This window comes from Lissotriton vulgaris, chromosome 1_1 (assembly GCF_964263255.1).
Source record: "Lissotriton vulgaris chromosome 1_1, aLisVul1.2, whole genome shotgun sequence".
Taxonomy (NCBI): domain Eukaryota; kingdom Metazoa; phylum Chordata; class Amphibia; order Caudata; family Salamandridae; genus Lissotriton; species Lissotriton vulgaris.
Genome location: NC_141685.1, coordinates 211,607,792 through 211,613,791, shown reverse-complemented (window position 1 = coordinate 211,613,791; position 6,000 = coordinate 211,607,792).

Sequence of the window (6,000 nt, the reverse complement as noted above, 5' to 3'; positions counted from 1 at the left end):
AGTACTCCGGTGCTCCCATGGGTATTGACTCTCCAAGTGTCCTAGTCTAAAAGGTTTCCATCGCAGTTCAACTCCTTGTACCCTTAGTCTTTAAAATTGGAACTTGTTCTTTCTCCATAGAAACTCAATGGTAACCCCCGGCCATGTCCAGACACTGCACGGGACTGCCGTGGGCCTCCTACATCCTAACCTTTGGTTGTTCCTAGAAGCCCCAGCGATTCCCCAGAACCTAGGTCTGCTTTCTATTCCTCACGTGGTTCTCATAAGACTATTTTAGTATACGGATTGTGAGGACCCAAGGGCAAAACGAATACTGTGCAACTTATTGTATGCTAAATAAGTTCCTTGAATTGTACTTTTACCTCTGACCTCATATAGAGTGCAAAGGGGTTGTCTTTAGAATAAATACATATATATTTGATATATACCTTGTGTGGTGTGCTTTCATTTGGTACTCAAGAGATTATAAAAGGTGACACAACTTGCTTAACTCGTCTCCAAGTCATAGCCTGAAGGCTGCTCTCCACAGCTACCACTAGGATAGCTTTCTATAGGGTTGACTTTATAACCTACCATCAATAAGGGTCGATTAGACTGGTGCAAGGTGCCTACTAGAATAGTGGATATCATATACCAAGCCAACCTCTCATAAAACTATCCTGGCTGATGCCGGCTGATAGCCAGAAACTGGTCCTAGGATGCTTGATTCCGGTCCAGGGAAGACATGGCTTGGCAGTTCGGGCCGGACTGTTCCCATGAGGCACAGGGTCAAGACTGCTTTGAATATGGCCATGTCTGAACTAGGGTGGCGTGGTGAGCAAAATAACGATGGATTAAACCCAGATTTGTGACTGGGGTGAATGTTTTGCCAATGGGTAACATTCCATTCATCACCTTGTGTGTTTTGCTTTTCGCCCTATGTGGGAAGGGGATGCCCAGACGTGGGTACCGTGCTCACTACACCACTGGAGTCAAGCTATCCTGGCTGATGATGGCTGATAGACAGAAACCGGTCCTAGGATGCTTGATTCCGGTCCAGGGAAGACATGGCTTGGCAGTTCGGGCTGGACGGTTCCCATGAGGCACAGGGTCAAGACTGATTTACATATGGCCATGTCTGAACTGGGGTGGTGTGGTGAGCAAAACAACGATGGATTAAACACAAATCTGTGACTGGGGGTGAAAGTTTTGCCAATGTGCAATATTCCGTCCATCACCTTGTGTGTTTTGCTGTTGCCCTATGTGGGAAGGGTATGCCCAGACGTGGGTCCCGTGCTCACTACGCCACTGGAGTCAAGCTATCCTGGCTGATGGCGGCTGATATCCAGAAACCGGTCCGAGGATGCTCACACTTAACCTCTCACACACACCAACACATAGTACATTTGAAGTGCTCCTACGTAGTCGTGAGTCGTAGCACGACGCATCCCGTAGAGGGGTGCGAAGACCCCAATGATGAAGCATGACACCAAGGGGCCTGTTAGTGTGTGAGGGGTATTTTACACAACACTGTGTGCTCCCCACCATTGTAGGGACCAGTCCTACCACCAGAGTGGATTCTATTTTGTTTATGTTATTTGCATATGGCCATGTAGGAACTCGGCTGGCGTGGTGAGCAAAATAACGATGGATTGAAGTCAGATCTGTGACTGGGGAGTGAATGTTTTGCCAATGTGCAACATTCCGTCCATCACCTTGTGTGTTTTGCTGTTTGCCCTATGTGGGAAGAGTATGCCCAGACGTGGGTCCCGTGCTCACTATGCCACTGGAGTCAAGCTATCTGGCTGATGACGGCTGATAGCCAGAAACCGGTCCTAGGATGCTTGATTCTGGTCCAGGGAAGACATGGCTTGGCAGTTTGGGCTGGACTGTTCCCATGTGGCACAGGGTCAAGACTGATTTGCATAACTGTCATCATTGCAGGGCAGTTTTCACTGCATACCCATGCATGTTCACACATGGGGACCCTTAAGCAGGTATCATTTATTATGTTCAATGATGGCAGAGGGCTATCTTAAAATAAAAAAAATAAAAAAATAAAAAAATAAAAAAGGTATGCAAATGTGCAGGAAGTGAGTGGTCAGGTAGTCATGTGTAGTTGCTATGTCTGATTAAAAGTAATAGAAGAAAAAAAATTTGCAGGATTGGAGAGGGAAGAAGGAGTTGGGAGATGAGCAGAGCGCAAGAGTGGTAAGTGGGAAGAAAGAGACCGGGGTGGAGGGGCGGAGGCAAGGGAAAAAGGAGCATAGAAAGCCATGCGCTCCCAGAGAGAACTAAAACGAAAATAATTACATCTGAAACAATTTAAAAGGAAGTGACCGAGACAGAGAAAAAAGCTATTCAATCGTGAACATGGGACTGGCCCAAAGTTAGTTTTGTTTACTGTATGCAATAGGTTTTTGACAACAGACAAATGGGAAATACCTCAAAACAGTGTGGGCACTCATCATTCTTCTGTACTTGAAGGAATAGATAATCTCACCAGCAGATGGTCATCTTTAATTTTTGAGGACAGTCCACCAATTGTCAAGCATCAAATGCATTTCAGCTGCCCCCAAAAGTATTTTCTCTTCCATACATGCCTTCAGCAGGGAGACAGTGCGCATTTCCCAAGGCCAGTGATAGTAGTGGATTTCCACGTGCCCTACTGTGGCGGCATGGGCATCAGAAGCATGCGCACAAGTTCTGAGCGTGCTGCGCTGCCAAAGTAAAACAACTGAAACAATTTACAAGCATGATCGGAACCCGCAGTGATATTCCATGGGAGGGACCTTCTCAGGAAAGGTGGGACATGCACCCAGCATTACCCACTCGGAGGCTACCGTTTTTAAATGACAGACACAAAAGCCAATCCAGAGTGTGGGAGGAGTCAACCCCCACAAAGTAAAGATAGCAAATTGCCTACAGCGCAAGCGCTGTTAAGTCTGGACCTAAAAATCACTGGGGAAACAGGATGCAGTCTTCTCAAAGCTGCATCGAAAGATTACAGAAAGCTGCTAAACACTGCGGCGGATGTCTTGTTGGCAAAGTAATTACTATCAGCTTCTGACCCTTCTAGGAAGGTGCTTGCAATCGCTCGCTCTCTGGGTGACCCACAGTGCGTGTCACACACATCGTGTGACACTGCTCTGTGGTAACTTGGGCCACTTCATTGAAGAAAAAATTAAGAACATTCTATCTAGCATTGACCGGTGTCTTCCCTTCCAACTCAGGTTTCTAAGATTTAGTTAGCGCCCGGCTGGAGGCAGGGCCGGCCTTTAGCATAGGGAGCTGGGCCCAGGCCCAGGGCACATGTATTCCAATGGGCGCCTGGAGCTGGGTGCATTAAGGTTGTGCCAACAGCAGCGCTCTTCTTGTCTTGCTCTAGCCTTGACCTTGTCCCTGCCTGTATGATTTGTCAGTTTAGAGTTTTATATAGCGTGAACCTGACCCGAATGTATCGGGTATCAGAGCCCTTTACATGAGCACCAGTTGCGTTACGCTAGGACACATTCATTTTTGCTAGGCACGGGGAGATTAAGAGATTTGCCCAGAATAACAGGATGTTCAGCGTCCTTGCCGAGACTCAAACCCAGATCCCCAGATTTTAGTCCTTCATTATCATATGGTGGCTGATATTTTTAACACCCCTTTAGCCCCCCTTCCTTGGGCCTGCCTCCACCCTCTGGCTCCTGCTGGCACACAGCAACAAAATCATCATCTGCGTGAGGCTGTGGAGGAAGTTTGTGCTCAGGGTTCAGTCCATGCTCATCTAGACCCAGACCAGTGAATACAAAAGGGACCCCCTGCTGCCTCATTTAATTCCCTACCATCAGCAAGGGCGCCAAACTTCTTTCCGTCCACGCCCAGGGCGCTATCCTACCAAAGGGTGGCTCTGGCTGGAGGCAGGTCATGTTCCACCTCAGCTTAATATTCCGAGGTGGATCACCTGATGCTATGAGAGGGAGAGAGGAGGCGCTGTGTATAGAAGCCTCCAAGACAGTGGGGGACACATCCATTGGAGCTGCCCGCATTCGTGAATGTGCAAAGCAGGAGAAGAGAAGTTGGAAGCCCCACTGTGAAGGAGATGCAGCAGCACCCCCACAGCCAAAGTGAGCTGGGAGTGCATCCTTTAGTCAGTGGGGGGGGTGGGGGGGGAGAGACCCTGTGTGACCTAAGTGAAGAGAGGCCGGAGGAGGCCTAAGGAAGCAGTGGAAGGAAGCTGGTCCCCAGTGCCTCTGAAGCTGAGTTACAAAAGACTGCACTTACCCCCAAAGGGACCACCCTAAAAGGAAGATCATCCTGGAGCCATTCTGAAGTCATTCGATGACTTCAGCCAGGCTATTCCTGCAATTATCTGGGGAAGTCATCTAAAGCCATCCTGAAATATGCCTAAAGGGAGCGTCAAGACCAGGCACCCACCCTCCCTCGTCGCCATTGGAACAGAAGCTGTGAGCTACTGAAGGCATGATCGATCGGCAGGGTGCGGCTGCCCCAACTGCTTTAATTCAATAGATTTTGTCCCCCTACTTTTTTATTTTAAATACACGTCCCAGGACAGCAGAAATAGCCACTGCCTGCAGAGAAGGCTTAGGGCATCATTAGGATGGCGGGCGGACTTTGTCCGCCTGCCATCCTCACGGTGAAAGGGACCGCCCGCCAAAAGGGCGGGGGTCACGTGGGGGCAATTAGGATGCGCCCGCTACAGTGGCGGGAGCATCCCGTATTTTTAACAGTACCACCCGCCGCAATGCTAAAAATACATGTTGTGCTTTTCAAAGCACAACGTGACAGACACTGCGCGGTGCCTGCCACGTTGTCCTTTGAAAGTTAGGGGGGTACCATAGGTACCCCCCATGTGCACCCCCCACAGGGGCAATCCGCCCACTATCCAAATGGGGCCCTTAGTGTTCATGGCCGTTCGGGACAGGCGGGGTGGGCAGAGAAGGAAAAGGACCAGGGCCGGACTGGCCGTAGCAGGCACCGGGAAATCCCAGGTGGAGGCCTGTTTTGGGCCTCTGGGGGCCGATTTTGTTACAGGGCCTTTTTCGCATCTGCTGCAAAATCGGCCCTGTAACAAAATCGGCAGAAAACCGGCACAGGGAAAGAGCGCGGCAGCACCCCCAACCCGCATGGGGGGGGAGCACTTTGCCAGGGCCGATTTTGGTTCCCAGTCCGACCCTGAAAAGGACTCCGTCTTTTCCTTCTTGCCCAGAGAAGACAAGTGTGTACCGCAGCACTGTGTTCAGGGATGTGGTCTTTTGTAACCATTCTGCCTACGTTACGAAGGATATAAGCAATGGACATTGAAACGGATCCTTTCTGGGCCCTTTAGTCATGTCCTTAACTTTTCAGGCACAAGAACGCACCGATTTCTGAATAGTGAGTGTAAAAGTGGTAAGGTGACCATGTTGTTCCTGCTTATATTTCACATGCTTTACTTTATCTAGCATTCCCTGTGAGCTTTTGCTTGATGGCAGTGTGAGTTTCTCTCAGGGTGGCAGTATGATGTTCAGTAGGGGAGAGGATGTGGCACTATGGTCAGAGCTGCCACATTTGGAAATGGGTAAGCAATTGCAGCCTTCATGACCAGTCCACCAGACCACTTTCCTGAGGGAGTACATTCCCATGCTAGACCTTAGAAGGCCCTGCAGGACTTTAGAAGCCCTGGTGTCTAAGCACCAACAGGTAGACCCTAGTGGTGGTAAGTGTGGGTTAACCTTGAAGGCTTGTCCAACCACAATCCATACTGAGGTTCACCCCCAGTCTTGAAGGCAGGCCTATGTAGCAGTTCACCCTAGAGCAACGGTGACTCTGTCACTGATGTTACAGCTCCCTTGACTAGAGCTGACTCTATGGCCATGCGACGGGTGTGCCCGAACCAGGCACTGACTTTGGGTGGGGGCTTCGTGTTTGCAAGTATATTATGGTTTTTAAAGCACTTGCTTCCTCCTTTCTGGCCTCCAGCAATTTTCGGCAACAATAAAAAGGCCATGATAACTCTGGTGATTAATGTTCTTC